This window comes from Macaca thibetana, chromosome 15 (genome assembly GCF_024542745.1).
Source record: "Macaca thibetana thibetana isolate TM-01 chromosome 15, ASM2454274v1, whole genome shotgun sequence".
NCBI lineage: Eukaryota > Metazoa > Chordata > Mammalia > Primates > Cercopithecidae > Macaca > Macaca thibetana.
In genome coordinates this window covers 74,715,440-74,733,804 of record NC_065592.1, presented here as the reverse complement: position 1 = coordinate 74,733,804, position 18,365 = coordinate 74,715,440, and the positions used below count along the sequence as shown (strand labels likewise).

The 18,365-nt window shown below is 36.2% G+C and overlaps 1 protein-coding gene across 11 annotated transcripts in view; it reads right to left on the bottom strand.

Moving 5' to 3' along the window:
• KIAA2026 (KIAA2026 ortholog) overlaps positions 1-18,365 on the bottom strand; it is a 133,971-nt gene that overhangs the window by 114,513 nt on the left and 1,093 nt on the right. The window contains exons 1-2 of one of the 11 annotated variants that reach the window (XM_050761683.1): positions 17,213-18,358; positions 16,326-16,909 (exon numbers count right to left, since the gene is read on the bottom strand). The exons of the other annotated variants lie outside the window; for them this stretch is intronic. The gene's annotated coding sequence lies outside the window, so the exon portion shown is untranslated. Of the gene's footprint in view, positions 1-16,325; positions 16,910-17,212; positions 18,359-18,365 lie in introns of those variants that run through there. 11 annotated transcript variants of the gene reach the window in all.

Sequence of the window (18,365 nt, the reverse complement as noted above, 5' to 3'; positions counted from 1 at the left end):
GAGACAGGGTTTCACCATGTTGCCCAGGCTGGTCTTGAACTCCTGGGCTCAAACGATCAGCCCACCTTGGCCTCCCAAAGTGCTGGGATTACAGGCGTGAGCCACCCCGCCCAGCCAAACATAAATCTTTATGACGTAAAATATAATAATTGAAGTCCTGTCCTCCTTGGACTATGTCCAGAGTGATTTATTATACTAAGTTAGAATAACTTTATAACAACCTTACCCTCAGTACCATCTAGGTCCCATGAACCGTATGAGTGTAGGGTTCTACAAAACTGTAGCACCACTATGTGTTTTCTCCGTTATACAGAGATAACACTATAACTAATTCAGCTTTAATTAGGGCATGAATGTTAAACTGGTTTTCCAAAAATACTGAAGAATTTGGGCTCATCTAGCATACCATTTTAGGCTGTGATCCTTCAGTATACAACGGCATACATCTATATGATAGTTAATTGGGCTGGGAGTAAGGAATTGTGGACCCAGGGAAGATAGCTAACTGGCAACAATAGATACTGAATGGGTGTACTCGAATTTGTTTTAGTATAATGTTTTCAGTAGGTGAATTAATTAACTATGTAATTTTAACTACTTCTTCAATAATGATGAAATATTAATGGACAATATTGCATTGAAAACTAATGACATCTCAGAGGTCACAGTAGGTATGTAGAGCATTGAGGATAAAATCCAGTAAGTACACAGAACACTGGGGATAAGGAAAATTGAGAAAAATGGCAATAATGGCTAAATTGTTAATATAAAGTCAGAAACCGTATTTTACTCTTTAATTTCAGTTTTATAAGTAGACAAGATGAAGGTATAAACTTTCTAAATCAGTATTTTCTCAGAACGAAGACCAAAGAGAAAGTAATATCCTTTATTACTTATCAGAAATTAAAATTTATAAGCTTTGATATTTATTACTCATAATTAAAAGAAAATCCAACCAACCATGATGCTGTTTCTCTCTTACCAACATGTGAAGATTAAAAAGACTGATATTACTCAGTGTTGGAAAGGATGTAAGGAAGGAAAAATTCTTAAACATCATTAGTAAAAGTGTAAACCGGCAGTCTTTCTAGCAGTCAATTTAGTAATAATCATTAAAGTTTAACATGAACATATCCTTTGACCCATCATGCTTCTTGGAATTTAACCTACAGATGTACTTCTACAACTATGACCAAGAACACTCAGAGTATTACCTGTTATTTTTTAAAAACACTGGAAACATAAATGTTTTTCAACATGAGACAGATTAAATAATGTAATGAACACTACAATATGGAATAGCATCCATCCATTAAAAGGAATCAGGCATATGTATATTTACTCACTGTTAAAGATGTCCATATTATACTCTACACGTAAAAAAGAAGTTTCTGAACAAAATATATTTTTTAACCCAAAAAGAATTATGTGCACGTGTGTTGTGTGTGTATGTGTGTGTATATATATCTCACATGTACAGACACACTACTAGATGCCATATGTGTATTAGTTTTCGTATGATATGTACACATACATCTAGTAGTATATCTCTACATGCATCTAGTAGTGTGTCTACACACGCATGAGTTCAAACTCTCATCTAGACTACTGCAGTTGCTTTGTGACAGGCCTCCTCGCTTCTGCTCTGATATTCCTAGAGTCTATTCATATAGCAACCCAGGTAATCCTTTTAAAAAGCAAATCAGGGCCACATATGGTGGCTCACGCCTGTAATCCCAGCACATTGGGAGGCCAAGGTGGGTTGAACACCTGAGGTCAGGAGTTCCAGACCAGCTTGGCCAATATGGTGAAACCCCATCTCTACTGAAAATACAAGAAGTAGCTGGGCCTGATGGCATGTGCGCCTGTAGTCTAAGCTACTCGGGAGGCTGAGGCAGGAGAATCACTTGAACCTAGGAGGCAGAGGATGCAGTGAGCCAAGATCGCACCATTGCACTCCAGCCTGGGCGACAGAGAAAGACTCCATCTCAAAAAAAAAAAAAAAAAAGCAAATCAGATGCCATCAAATCAGATGCTATTACCTTGCTTTTGCTTTGTCTCCTCCAAAGTCTTCCAGTCAGAATAATCTGAAGTTCTTATGACTTCCAAGACCTAGTATGATATGGCCTTCGCCTGCCTCTCCAGGCCTAATTTTCTGCCACTCTGACCTTAGCTCTTTGTATGTCAGCCACAAAATTCTCCATTTTATTCTCAGTCATACCAACACATCTGCTTCCATGCATCTTTGCACTTGATCTCTCTCCTTTAAGACACTCTTTCTCCAGATACTCATATGGCTATACTCTATCACTTCATTCAAGTCTCTGTCCAAATGCCACAACATCCGAAAGACCTGCCCTAACTACATTATTTAATAAAAGATACCCTATCACTCTCTATTCTTATACTAGTTTCTTTTTCTTCATGTCACTTATCACTACATTGCATTATATAATTACTATTTATTTGGTAATTATCCATCTAACAGAATTAAAGCTCCAGGAGGATAGGAACTTTGTTTTGTTAATGACTGTCATCAGGCCTTCAAATTGTGCCCTATATATCTATATGTACATAGAAAGTATTTGGAAGAACACAAGCCTATTTTCCATTTTAAATTCACACATATAATTAAGGTTTAAAAATTTCAGTCATCTATATTGTCCACAGTAAAATAATCCTGATTAAACATGTTACTATCTACTTGAGTTCCATTAATCAGTGAATAAAATAATATAAAAAAAAAAACTTACCTTCCAAATAGGATTGTCAAATAATCAATGGCCAAATAAATGCACTAAAATAGCTCCCCCATTGCAAAATTCAAGCTTTTTTTCTGTCTATTAGGGAAATCATTTCATGAAATCATTCTGACAATAGTTTGAAAATAATAATATAGTGCCATCCATAAGCAAACACTAAGAAATAATTATGGTTACTTATTGAATTTTATACTTTCTTTCCTCTCCCCCCCTTTTTTTTTTTATAACACAAAGCATATAAAGTCTTTTCTGTGTTGATACATTCCAAATTTCAGAATTCAGAGGCTTGATTCTGTTTAAAATTATTACAATAAGTCTTAAAAGAAAGTGAATTGATACTAAGCTTTACTTATAGTTAATATACAAACTGACACCTATTCCCCTATTAAAAATAGATGTTTGAACACTTTTGCATTATGTGATTTTCTTTTGCTATCAAAAACAATATACATGTGTCATCTATAAAAATTCTATCAGCACACTTAAAACTCGGGGTTATCTAATCTGCTTAAAAATATTCTAAATGAAGCCGGGCGCGGAGGCTCACGCCTGTAATCCCAGCACTTTGGGAGGCCAAGGTGGTAGATCAACTGAGGTCAGGAGTTTGAGACCAGCCTGGGCCAACAGGGTGAAACCCCATCTCTACTAATAACAAAACAATTAGCTGGGCGTGGTGGCACACGTCTGTAGTCCCAGATACTTGGGAGATTGAGACAGGAGACTTGCTGGAACCTGCGAGACCTCGCCACTGCACTCCAGCCTGGGTGACACAGCGAGACTCCGTTTCAAAAAAAAAAAAAACTCTAAATGAAGAGTTTCAATCACTTAGTTCACCTATCCAGTTAAAAATATTAAAATGCAACTTTAGCCCTAAGGGTCCTGGCAAGAAATAGATAATATGTAAAAAGATGTGATGTTTATTTAACGAAGGGACTATTTACAAATGTGCAGGCAAGGTTGAGAGAAAATAGGAAGGGACAGTGAAGCACTTTGGGGCTACCCACAGCAGAGAACTATTTTACCACTCTAAGCCCATTAGGGGGAGGTGAGTGAATAGTTACTGGAACCCAGAGAGCAGTGACTGTAGGAGAGGGCCATAATGATGGAGCACAGTTACTGACAACTTGCAATCCAGCAAAAAGGAAGCTGTAGGAATAAATATGTCTGCCCTCTCAGTCCTCCTGTCAGTCCCTCCTATTGGCTGAACCCAATCAGAAGTCAGAGGTCAAGGCATACCAGTATGATCCTTATAAATCAGCCTTCTGGGGCATAGAGCACAGTGCACAAGGGTGGAAAATGCATTTAGAGGGGCAAATGGAGATTAACAGCACAGCACACCTTAGTATTAGTATTAGTCTTCAAGAGCAACTAATTAAATTAGGAAAGACAGAAAATTTTACTGGGGAATTCGACAAAAAATTTTGCATATTTGATAGATAAGCATCATCCGTCTAAGCTTCTGTCTACATTTATGTATCTTTACAAGCTCTGTGCTACAACAGCCATTGAAACCAAGTATCAGAATAAACATAGCTTAAAACAAGTCTTTCAAATAGCTGTACAGCCAAGTATAAAACCAAGATTCTCAAAACTAAGGAAGCATCACAATGACCTCACCAAAAACAACTTTTTGTACCATCGATAATGTTAAAAATTTTTTTAAATATGCTTATTTGCTCTCTCATTTTAAGTATCTAGTTTAGCTTATGGTTTTTTTTTTTTTTTTTTTTTTTTGAGACAGAGTCTCGCTCTGTGGCCCAGGCTGGAGTGCGGTGGCGCAATCTCAGCTCACTACAAGCTCTGCCTCTCGGGTTCACGCCATTCTCCTGCCTCAGCCTCCCGAGTAGCTGGGACTACGAGCACCCGCCACCACGCTGACTAATTTTTTGTATTTTTAGTAGAGACGGAGTTTCACCATGTTGGCCAGGATAGTCTCGATCTCCTGACCTCGTGATCCTCCTGCCTCGGCCTCCCAAAGTGCTGGGATTACAGGCGTGAGCCACTGCGCCCAGCCTAGCTTATGTTTTATAACATAAAACATAATAGCAAAGTATCCATATATGATGTATAAATAAATATGCATAATTGAAGGTACATATTGAAAATGTTTGCTGCTTGGGAAGCCAGATCATGAAGGTTTGGAGACCACTGCTCTTATCTGCAGCTATAAACTATCTCATATACAAAATTATTTTCAGAAAAAGCAGCAGCCTTCATACCCACAAAAAAGCATTTATCAAAGACCATTAAACTTACTTTCTACTTGATCTTTACCTTCTACTTTCTCAGTCATTACTCTTATTCACCCTGAATTTCTTTTTTGTCTTCCTTCAGACCTCCAGTCCCTTGTCTGACTCTCATTTGCTGTAACATAATTCAACTTCTTTTAGCTATTCACATAGATAACCAGTTGAGACCCATCATACATGACTAACCTCTTCTCTTATCTCCCTGGACCAATTATACTTCTGTCTCAGGCATGTAGCCTCTCTCTTACATCTCAGTCAAAAGCCCCTTCAATCCTATACCTCTCCTACTGAGCAGTGTAGGAAAAAATAACCCCCTTGTAGTCTGTTGTCTAACCATAACCTCAGCTGGGCTCAAATGTACCTAATATGACTTCTTTGAAGGTGGTCAACTCCTTCTTTCATTCTCCATAACAGCAACTTCAAATGCTATCATTATTCACTTTATTTTATTATTATTATTTTTTTTGTGAGATGGAGTTTCACTCTTACTGCCCAGGCTGGAATGCAATGGTGCCATCTCAGCTCACTGCAACCTCCGCCTCCCTGGTTCAAGTGATTCTCCTGCCTCAGCCTCCCGAGTAGCTAGGATTACAGGCATGCGTCACCATGCCCGGCTAATTTTGTATTTTCAGTAGAGACGGGGTTTCTCCATGTTGGTCAGGCTGGTCTCGAACTCCCAACCTCAGTTGATCCACCTGCCTTGGCCTCTCAAATTGCTGGGATTAGAGGCGTGAGCCACCACGCCGGCCCAAATGCTATCATTATTCAAAAGCTTCATTCCATCACCTTGCAGGTGACTTTGCCCACAACTTATTTCAGAGAAAATGGTAGTTTTTAAGTAAGAGCTCCATTAACTTCCTGCTTCTCAAAAACCAAAATTATCTAAATCCAGGCCCATCCTTACTTTATGTTTCAGTGAAAAATGTGCCTCCAATCCTCTGATGAAAAATGAATCACTATACAGGTCTTCAAAATTTGTATTTCATTAATTATCTTCTGAATCTTCAAACTCTCTTTCTCTACCTGTAGTTGCTTTAGCATATAAACAAGTCCAAGTTTATATTAAAAACACACTATTCCCCGAGTCACATCTAAACTGCTGATCCAATTCATCTTTCATTCACATCTCAATCTATAATGTGGCATCTGCTTGGAGCTACTCCACTGAAATCCCTCTTCCCAAAGATCTCCCAGTTATGACATGTAAAGGATGTTTTTCAGTTCTTATTTTAGTCAACCTTTCTGTACCATCCGGTCACTCTTTTGTTAAGAACTTGAATTGGACTTTGCAGAAAGAACAGTTTTAGATAGATAGGAAAGAGTGAAGACAGAATACTAAATAAAGACAAAAATATTCATTCATATTATTCAAATATATTTTTCAAAATATTTACTGAGCAACAGGGATTTAGCAAAGAACACCCTAACAATCTGTATATATGGAATGAAAAGTATAAACTTCAAAGATGACTGACATATTCAGGCTGAAACAATGATAACACCACTGACAAAAATGTGAAAGTCAAAAACAAAAATGGAAAACTGGAAAGGAGATTTGGGTTAGATATATACTCAGTTTTTAACATCCTGAGATAACAATTGCACAACCAACTGGAAAAGTTCTATGGACGAAAATACAAAACTAAAACTAAAGGCGGGGGGTTCAAGATACTGATTCAGGAGTCCTTAGTGAAAGTAAAGCCATTAAACAACAAAAATAAATAAATAAATATACATAAATAAATATATTTATTCCCCTCCAGAGGAATACATATAGGTAGATAAGATCTTACAGCATAGTTTTAGGAATTATCCATAGTTATTTGCACTGCTATTGAGGCAGTGCAATGGCACAATCTCAGCTCACTGCAACCTCCGCCTCTTGGGTTCAAGCAAGCCTCAGTCTTCCAAGTAGCTAAAATTACAAGCATACACCACTATGCCTGGCTAATTTTTGTATGTTTAGCAGAGTCGGGGTTTCACAGGGTCTCTCACCACATTGGCCAGGCTGGTCTCAAACTCCCGACCTCAGGTGATCTGCCCACCTCGGCCTCTCAAAGTGCTGGGATTATAGGCATGAGCTACCATGCCTGAGCCATGTAACTAATTTTTAAAAAATCATTTTGCTTAGAATATATTTCTTCTGTTTTTCTGAATTTAGGAAAGGCACAAAGGCAAATGCAAAGTTTTTATTTACGAGAAATTGTATTTGAAAAGTGCCTTATCAACCTTGACAAGTTTGATAAGCATTTTTAGTAAGTTAGGGCTGCTCTGCTTAACATATTACTACTGCTACAGCTATTCCTTACCACACAGAACCACTCAGGAGTTCTCAATGCAGGCAGAACAGAAGCTCTCTAGGTCACTAACTCTCATACTGTCTCGATATGCTAATGTTCCCTAGAAGATGCTAAAAATGTAATGAGTCTGCAAAGTAGGCAGGTAAATAATACCTTGGCTTCCTCTTCCTGGCCAACTCTTCTATTTATCTCCTAAGCATTGATGAGGCTTTAAAGTAGCAGATCGTAAATTTAGGACACTTTAAGATTCAGACAATGGCACAAGGAAGAAAGGCAGGAAAGCTAGAGCAAGTCTTAGCGCCTGCCTACCTGAAATAACAGGTCTTAACAAAGAGATACAGGACTTGGCAAGAGCTAAGGACATAATTAAATTAGAAGAATGTGGCATGTGGCTATTACAGTGTCCACAGAAAATAAGCAATGCTATCAACTTTTCATCTTTCATTTCATGAATGAGAAGAATACCTTTCTTATTCCCCACAAACTAGTGATTTCTATTGTTTTCCTGCATATTTCTTATGCGAAGTGAACAAAACATGGGTGATGCAAATGTTGATTCTGCTATACTTATTTAAAAGCCACATATCTAATGGAAAAGTAAATACATGAAAATAACGGGTTTTTTTTAGAAGAGGACTCACTATACCAAATATATTAAAATAAATTTTAAAGTCACAATAATAAAGTTTAATATCAGAAGATGAATAGTTAGATCAGCAGCATACCAGAGAAAGTTAGCTCCAAATACACCAGAGACATACTATAAAGAAAAATAGATCCAAATACACCAATAACATATTATAAACATGGTAATTCAAAATAATGAAGAAAGTTGATGTTGTGACAACTGGGTATTTGAGAAAAAAATAAAGCTGGATTTCAACCTCACTTCTTCACCAAAACAAATTTCAGGCAGATCCATCCATCCATTCATTCATTCCTTCATTCAATATTAACTAAGCACTTACAGGTAGTGGAGTAGGTTTGGCAACAACACAGGCAACATTCCTGTCTGCTCTGAGCTTACATGGATAGTAAAGAAGATACACAAAAAGTAAGCAAACACAATACATAATAAATAAGTTCAAACTGTAAGTTACATACTATACATTTTGTAAAGGACAGTCAAGTACACTTACTTAAGTGGTAACAGTAGAAAGAAACAGGCAAGATTTAAAATATACTTTAGAAGTAGGAAGAATCAATGAAAAATACTAGTTTTTTGGCTAGAGCAACTTGGTGGATGATCAAATCTCTAAGACTAAACTTAGTAAAAATAAACAAAAAAACCAAAAGTTCTGTTTTGAACATGTTAAAGTTTGAGATGGCTATTGGACACTCAACTGGATAAAAGAAACTATTAACAGTAGGACTGGCCTCTTAGCAGTAGGAGACCTGGAGACTGGTGAAAGAGGGAGATTTTCTCTTGTACTGTTCTTTTATTGCCACTAGATATACACATTTTAAATTAATAAACTATTATGAATATAAACACTAATCAATGGATTGCTAAAAAGTCTACATATATTAGTTACAATTCAACTATTTTCTTTAGACTCCCATAATATGTATACACATAATAGTTGTTAATAATCTATATTGCAAATACTGTCAATCCTACCACCACAGGTATCTAAACGTATCTATTCCTTGAAATCTTTTATGATCCTTTTCTCTCCTGTCTGCTTCTCAGGAGAAAAGACTTCCTTCTCTCAATCCTTACAGCTTTTGTTCATAAGCAACCAAGCATGATGATTAAGTGTTATATAACAAATTCAAACTTTGTATTTAATTTTTTTGTATGTAAATAAATACATGTGCATAGATGAGATAAAAAGGGTTTAAATTGTTAATAAAAAATTAAGAGATTTCAGTTATCCTATAATTTATATACTCTTCTCATGAAACTTTTAAAATAAGTCTTGGATATAACTAAGAAACTTTGACTTAAATATTACTATCAATCAAATTCCCTAGCCTGGAATTAATAAGTAGTAGAAATCACTAGCGTACTAGAATTGTATGAAGGATTTAGATAAACTGAAGAACATAAATGGTTCTCATACTTGTCAGTAGTCTGTGGAATACCTTGAAATACTATCATATTTAATAGTTTTTAAATACCTTCTACTAGCAACGTTGTATTTTTTAAGGATTATGTTCTTCTAAGTATTAAATTGTTACAAATACAAATTTGTGTCTAAAAAACTAAGCTGTCAAATTAAGCATATTGATATTGTCAGTATGTTTATAATTTATTAATTACATTTGCCATAATTCTTTTTTTGGTTATTGGCAAAGTTACTAAAACCAACTTGGCAGATTGACTAACTTAAATTGATAAAATTCTGTATTTAACATATTTTTTCCCTGAGAACAGAAGATTGAAATGATTCAAAGAAACAAAACAACTAAGTCTAACAAATTATTTAGAGATGTAAATCTAGCATATTATCTCAATTTGGCAAAATTTCTCTTCTTTCTAGCACTGCTCTAGGATTTCTGCAATATATAAAACTAATTTTTCCTGATACATTTATATATATAATCAAATCTAAAAGAAACAAAGTCAAACGCAATTCTTTTAACTTGGAAGTCAAGAATAAGCAAAGCTGAAAATTAAGGGATGGGAAAAGATCAAATTGAGTCTAGTTTTCTCTTTCTCTAATTCATTTCATCTATGCATCCCTTGTAATTCCCTAGTTTAAAATCCTTCATACAACTCCCTAATACTAGCACAGCATATTAGGCCCTCTGTGATCTGGCTACATAATCTGGCCCTCGCAGTCACACCTGTCACTACTTTTCTATATATAATTACACTCTAGCCAAACTAAACTACTGGCCATTCCCTAGCTACATACAGTAGCTCTTTCTGCCTTTGCACTTTTAGATATGCTATTCTTGTTGCCTGGAATAACCTCTACACCAACTTAGTTCACCCACTCGTATCTTTCCATATCCATCTTTGAATATCCCTATAGTGCCTATCAAATAATAAGCACGGTAAATATATGCTAAAAATAATGAACTGAACTTGTCTTACCACATTAACCACATACTACCTTCTATTATGCTTTTGAACACTGTGTCCATCCCTTAATGGAGGGTATGGTGTCTGTGTTCAATTTTTAACTTATACGGTTTATTCAGAATTGTAAATATTAACTTCCTTTCAGTGGAATACATTTTTAATATAAAAGTAATATGCTTATTGTAGAAAACCTAGGACATACAGAAAAGTTAAAAGAAGAAAATGAAAAATACTTAGGATCTTTCTAGTTAACAATAACTATTAACATTTTCTTGGTTTTCCTGAATCTTTTTTCAAAATGTACCTACTTAATATTCCGACTGTAATGCATGCTTATTTCTTGAATATTCATAGGTCTCAGGTGGAAGACGATATAACAAAGGGTTTGGTGATAGATATTACCACTGGGGCTTATTAGCCTTTCCCAATTAAAAAAAATTTTTTCTGGTAACTTAATATGAATTTTAAGATTCACATTATTATATAAGTTCCTGGAAAATGAAAATGGCTATTATTTGTTCTAGGCAACTCTCATCTTACAGAGATAGCCTAAAGATGATCTAAAAGCTAAAATAAAACTATGAAAGGGATGACATCTTCTCTCCAAGATATGATTTTTCTTCCCTGCTCTAGTGTTCTTTGAGAAATAAAAGTAAATACAAGGGCACAAATGCAAGGAGAAACAAACTATAAGGCAAAATACATTAGAATCTATTAGGACATCTTTATTGTCTTAATTCTAAATCATTATCAAATTAATATTTTCAAATGGAAGAACAATCTCTCTAAATAATAGTCTGTAAGTTCAGCATATTTCAAATAATGCCTTTTTACTTATTCCAAAATAAATTCTTTTCAGCTTCATTAACTACCTTTTCTAAATTAAGCATTTCAGCTTTTAATATAATTATACATATTATAATCATAACTCTAATCTTTTTTCTTTTCAGTTTGAAGACATTCAATCCTCACACAAAGCTCTGCCATTGGCTCCCTTGTATTTTTACTAGACTCTGTCCTGAGCAATCTCATTTACTCTATTTATTTATCATCCTTCAGCAAGTTACCCTCTAATTAAACATTTCTAGCCCTTGTCACTATGCTGGGCTCCATATGCACTCTTACAATTCTCAGCTGGATTATCTTCAAATGAATGCCTCCTCTCAGGTCCCCTAAGCATCACCATCAGCTGGGCTCAAATGCTCCTATTCATTTTGGACATCATCTGCTCCTTCACACTCCACATTCAACAGTTTGCCATTTACCACTGATACCTGTTGAATTTACCTCTTTTGTATCCCCATCCACCTTTCTATTCTTACTGTTTATTATCTCTTGATAGAATTAACTCAATAATCTTTTAATTGGTTTTCTTCCCTCATTATCCTTTCACTTCTGCCTTCAAACCTCAAATACTACTAGTAAAATCATCACTTTACTCCCTTAGTTGCAACCTGTGATGGATCTACACTGCCTAGATTCTGAATTCCCTAGCAAGCATTCACGGTACTTTATAATTGGCCCCAGACTATCTTTCTAGACTTAGCTGCCACTACATATCCTCACCATCCTATACTCTAACCACTGGGTATAAGCGGTTCCCCTAAACTACTCTGTACTCTCCTGCCTCCATACTTTAACTTTTAATTATGCCTCCAAACACTTAACTTTTAATTATGTGTTTCTGTTTACCTATCACCTTGAAGGGACAAAGTCATGTTTGTCATTGTATCTACAGGGCTTTACATATTATCTAACACATAACAGTTCAAATAACTGTTCAATGAACTACACATCTTCACCTATCATTATTCTACTCACTCTTCAAAACCTAGCTCAAAAACCATAATCTCTTGAATAAAATATTTTTAATCCCAGCTATCCACTCCCAATAGTTATCCCTCCTCTGCACACTATAATATAGCTCATCACAGTAGTATACATCCTCAAAGTATGCTCCTTGGAACGTGGTCATTCATGAGCTGAACCAAGATTTATCACCTAAAATCCGAAAGTGATTATGTTTTCCCAATTTATAGGGGGGAAAAAACTAAGATAATATATAGAATATCTTCAGTTAAGGGTTCCCTCCCATTATTTATTTTAAACCTTTTAGATGTCCTAGCAAAAAAAATCATACGATATAATTAAAAATATATTTCAGGATGTTGTGCAAATAGTACCATGACTTCTAACTGTTCTGACAATGGAACAAGTTTGAGACTCACAGTTTAAACATACTTAACCTTTCACTATGCCTGTAATACGTGTTCCTTCCTACCACCTCTTAAACCTGTTGGGGCTGGGGACTGCCCCCCAAACCCCAGAACAAAGCGGGTGTTCAATAAATGTCTTGTTAATTGAACTTCTTCATACCTCTGTTACTGCACTTAAAAACATTTTCTGAACCTTCTTGAAATAACACTATTTTTAAAACAATGGCTACTATAATAAATAGAACTACATGGAATATCAAGCTCTAACATTCTATAGGTTCTGAACATGAGGCAAATCCAGATTCTATTACCAAAGATCCCCAATATTTAAAGATTTGTATAAAAAAAAAGAATTACAGAAGCCAGTGGGAGGTAGGATGGGTTAGACTTACTGAGGAGAAATAAACATCTTGTTAAAATTCCCAATTAATTTATAGGTTTTGATCTTAACTGAGCATAAGCAAGCCACTAAGAATTCAAATTTAACTCAGGAAAGGATTAAAATAAAAATTCACTTTTAATTTGATTACTACTTGTACTTGGAAACCACTATTTTTAAATTTTTGAGGCTTCATGAGGATGCTGTACTTTTTTTTTTTTCCACTCTATCACCCAGGCTGGAGTGCAGTGGCGCCATCTCGGCTCATTGCAACCTCCACCTTCCAAGTTTGAGCAATTCTTGTGCCTCAGCCTTCCAAGTAGCTGGGATTACAGGTGTGTGCCACCACACCTGGCTACTTTTTTTTTTTTTTTAAAGTAAAAATGGAGTTTCATCATGTTGGCCAAGCTGGTCTCAAACTCCGGGCCTCAAGTGAACCACCCGCCTCAGCCTCCCTAAGTGCCAGGATTACAGGCATCAGCTGCCACACTTGGGCAAGGATGCTGTACTCTTACCCCAATCCAAAAAATATTGTGCCAACTAAAAAGCAATTACAAACCCAAATAATCTTCAGCTATATTTTAAGAAAGTCTTTTTATCCCATACATGTACCATTTTTTAACAGTAACAATATGGAAATCAAGAATAATTTTAACAGAGATATACACTAGCTTATTTTCGCCAAGATATTACCTTAAATGGCAAAACTAAAAATTTAGATTTTAGCTCTATTAGTGTCACTGGTGATGCATCTTTTCTAATGACAACCTTTCAAAACTAGAAAAAACATCTTCAGGCTACATGAAAATATAAGTTTTCAAAAATATCATCATTTAAAAATCAGTTTTGGAAGATGTAAAAATTCAAACTAACATTTGACGTTTTCTAAAGTTCTGTTCATAATTTCCTATTAAGTATTTTCTATTCCTTTCCACTTAGATGATCTTCTCCCTGTTTCTAATGTTAATTGTTATTTCTCACAGTTGCCTCAAATGGATGAATGAGATCCCTTCTAAAATATAACTTTCTTGAGAACAGAGATGTTGTCTAACACAGAAAATAGTATCTATAGCAATGCACGGTCAAAACTGTATTTTTAATGCTAAAAATTTAAAAATCTGTGTTAGGACTTTCAAAATATGTTATCACCTTTGAAGAAGGCAATAGACACACCAGTAGCTCAATTTGGAATTCATTCTGAGAATTAATCAGCTTTTGGAAACTGAAAGAGCAGACCTGGATTTTAGTCCTGCTTCTCTTGAAAATATATGTAAATAATATAAAAATCATAAATATTTATAAATTGTTTATAGATTATATACATGCATTGCTGCTTTAAACATCACAAAAAGCAAACAAAAAGATATTTCAAAAGGATAAAATAATAATAGAACATACTTAGGTTCTAATATTTTCTTCTCTCACCCCAGTGGGTCATCCTGTCTACTTCCTGAGGTACACAGACCACTCTGGAAACCACAGTGAAGCACAGAGAATTATTTGTAGTTTCCAGAAATACTATGATGTTTCATGCCTGTAGTTCAGTATTCTGGAATGCCCCAGTTAAACCTTCCTAAAAAGTTCAGTAGTAATATTGAACTCCTTCAAGAATCAATTCAAATATAAACACCTCTATGATAAGACTAGTCTTTCTCCTTTTCCTTACCTCCTCTCACTTGTCATCCCCACATTCACCCCTTCCGCTTCAGATTTATGTTATTTTCCTTTAAATTCCCCTTGTACTTCGTTCCTATGTCCATTACAGAATTATTTTATTTTTAAGTATTTGTTTTCCTACTCAACTACAAACCACTTAAGGACAGGGAACTTACCTTTTGATCTCAGGGGCATAAATGCCTAATTCTAGCAGATACTTAAATACTTGCACAATTATTCTACCCTAACACCCTCATTATACAGATAAGGAAACTGAGATTCAAGTTGTATGCTGTGTTGCCGGGCATGGTGGCTCATGCCTGTAATCCCAGCACTCTGGGAGGCCAAGGCAGGTGGATCACTGAGGTCATGAGTTCAAGACCGGCCTGGACAACACGGTGAAACCCCTTCTCTACTAAAAATACAAAAATTAGCTGGGTGTGGCGGCACGGGCCTGTAATCCCAGCTACTCAGGAGGCTGAGGCAAGAGAAATCACTTGAACCTGGGAGGCAGAGGTTGCAATGAGCCCAGATCGCACCACTGGTCTCCAGCCTGGGTGACAGAGCAAGACTCTATCTAAAAAAAGAAAAAAAAAAGTAAATGCTATGTCCAGGGTACTAATGCTACTGGGTTGTTCTCTAATGAGAATGTGGTATCCTCTTTACTTAATGTGCCTCATTTATTGCTCAAGAGAAAGCTCAGCAGTATATGGAATGGCTTTAAAGTCTCTTTACACTTTGAAAATAAGTTCCTTTAGTGTCTCACAAATATATTCCAGAAGACAACAGAAAATTTAAATAATATCTAAGTGATTCATTGGTTTCATTTCTAAAATACCATATACCACTTTGAGATATTTACAAATAAGATATCTGAGTCATTTATGTGCTGAAAATCATACTCCCATGAACACTCTATAGAATACTGTTTTGAAACATCTATATATCTTAGTTGCATTCCAAACAGCTGTGACCCATGCTTTTCTCAAAGTTGTGCCCACTGGAAGCAGTTAGTAATGACTCAGATTTTAGGCTAGAAGAACTGATGTCCCAGTATCCACAAGTGTGGTCTCGCAAACCTAATGTGTTTGCATACATCAAATACAAAAAGGTGAAGGACTCCAACTTTAATTAACTATTTGAGGTCATGATACTATTTTTTGCTACTAAAATAGCAAGAATTTTATCTCTATTGGCCTAAGGAATGTCAGAAGTACATTACATTTATAAACTATAAAATGTTATAAGTTTAATTTCTAAATATGGATACTATTAGATCACATGGGAATATAAGTATTCTGAGCATTAACCACTGAGAATGATGATTCTAAGCATTTAGAAATTTACCTTTATTTCTAGGTAAATAAAGTTACTAGTTTCTAGGAAACTTTATTTAAGGAAATAAGAGAAAGGAAAGGAGAGTAAGGAAAAGAAGAAAGAGACTAGTCTATCATAGAGATGTTTATATTTGAATTGATTCTTGAAGGAGTTGAATATTACCACTGAACTTTTTTGGAAGGTTTAACTGGGGCATTCCCGAATGCTGAACTACAGGCATGAAACAGCATAGTATTTCTGGAAACTACAAATAAATAAATAAAGTTCTAGGAAAAATTAGTTTCTTAGTCTGCTCTTTTGTAAGACTAAGAAATGTTTATTACAGGCCGGGTATGGTGGCTAGAGCCTGTAATCCCAGTACTTTGAAAGGAGGCCGAGGTGCGCAGATCACCTGAGGTTAGGAGCTCCAGACCAGCCTGGCCAACATGGTGAAACCCCATCTCTACCAAAAATATGAAAATTAGCCGGGTGCGGTGACAGCTGATCCCAGCTACTCTGGAAGCTGAGGCAGGAGCATTGCTTGAACCCAGGAGGCGGAGGTTGCAGCAAGCTGAGATCGCGCCACTGGACTCCAGCCTGGGTGACAGAGCGAGACTCAGAGAAAAGAAAAGAAAAAAATAAATGTTTATTACACACAGAGCTTTTGAAAACACCAGTAATTCAAACCCACATGCCATCTCTTAGCACTTTTATTCAGTCATTCTCTTGCCTCATTCTAAATCCCTATTCGCACATCTGATAAATTAGATGAACTCTAAGGTTCTTCCGGGTCTAAAATATTGTGACATCAATCAGAAGGATACTTTATAACTTCAAAATAATAACGTGAATAGATTGTTTTTTATGTGAGTCACAGCAACAATGCACTGTGGCGACAAGGGTAACATACTACAGAAATATAAAATTACTAAAGTATTAAAAGTAATTTACAAAGCAAATATGTGAATAATTATTCTATTACTAAATAATCTTACTCTATGAAAGGATTCGGCCGGGCGCGGTGGCTCACGCCTGTAATCCCAGCACTTTGGGAGGCCGAGGCGGGCGGATCACAAGGTCAGGAGATCGAGACCACGGTGAAACCCCGTCTCTACTAAAAATACAAAAAATTAGCCGGGCGCGGTGGCGGGCGCCTGTAGTCCCAGCTACTCAGGGGGCTGAGGCAGGAGAATGGCGTAAACCCAGGAGGCGGAGCTTGCAGTGAGCCGAGATCGCGCCACTGCACTCCAGCCTGGGCGACAGAGCGAGACTCCGTCTCAAAAAAAAAAAAAAAAAAACAAACGAAAGGATTCAAGAAGAGTTTCCTTAAAGAGAGTTCCCTTAATGAAGACAGGCACTATGTTAACTGTTTTCGGTGAAAAAAATCAGTCTGGAAAATAGCATATGGGAAGCCAACGACAAAGGTTACAAAAAAAAAAGTGACAAATCAAGACCAAAAAATTAACACAATTTCTAGGAGCTATTCTTTAAAAGCACAAGTACAATGCCCAGTTTCAGATAAGAAGTATACACTCATTATTCAACGACTGCTACTACTTACATTACAATGGCTAACACTTATACTGGGCTAACTATGGGACCAGCACTGTGGATTTCACATTTATTAACTCATTCAATCCTCAAAGCAACTCTACGCGAGTACTAATATTATCCCCGCTTGACAGATGAGGAAACTGAGGCCAAACAGGTTAAGTGACTTGCTCAACTTAACCTCATTCTGAAAGTGAACAAACTACTATTCCACTTCAACTACCAATTCCAAAAACATTGAATTTTTCCACTCCCGAAAAATTTAAACTTTAGAAATTAACTTGACTGACATCGACTATACAATTACTATAAAACAACACATTCATTTTAGTACCCTCCTCTTAATGTTAAATAATTGGATATATGGGTGGTGGATACCAAGAGCACAGTGTCATCTGACTTGCCTATGATTTCTGGCAGAATAAACATAAACGTGTACACTTTAGAAAATGTGTGTTGACGCATTCCCTATTATTGCAAAAATTCGGTGTCCTCAGATGAAATGGAGAGAAAAGATCAGTAGTACGCAAGAGTAACCATTAACCATTAACACTCCATAAATCTTCAATGACCGACATGAGTAGTAAATGATAAAATTATTTTTAATGGTTTCAGACACCCTTTTACATAAGCCAAAATTATTTTTCTAGAGATATTTCGTCCTAAACGCTGTTTTAAATGTCATGTTAAACTGTCTAAAACTTAAGGGTCCAACCTCCATCCCACAAAAACTGTTGCTCTGCCTACACGTGCAATTCTTCCTACAGGGCCCATTCCATCTTACATCTGCAAACTGTACCCAGCTCTTCAGCGATGCAGACCCGGGTTTCCTTCTCAGTTCTCAGTCTACGCGCACGACGGGTTCGGCCCACACCCACCACACCCCTCCGGTCCCCGCCCA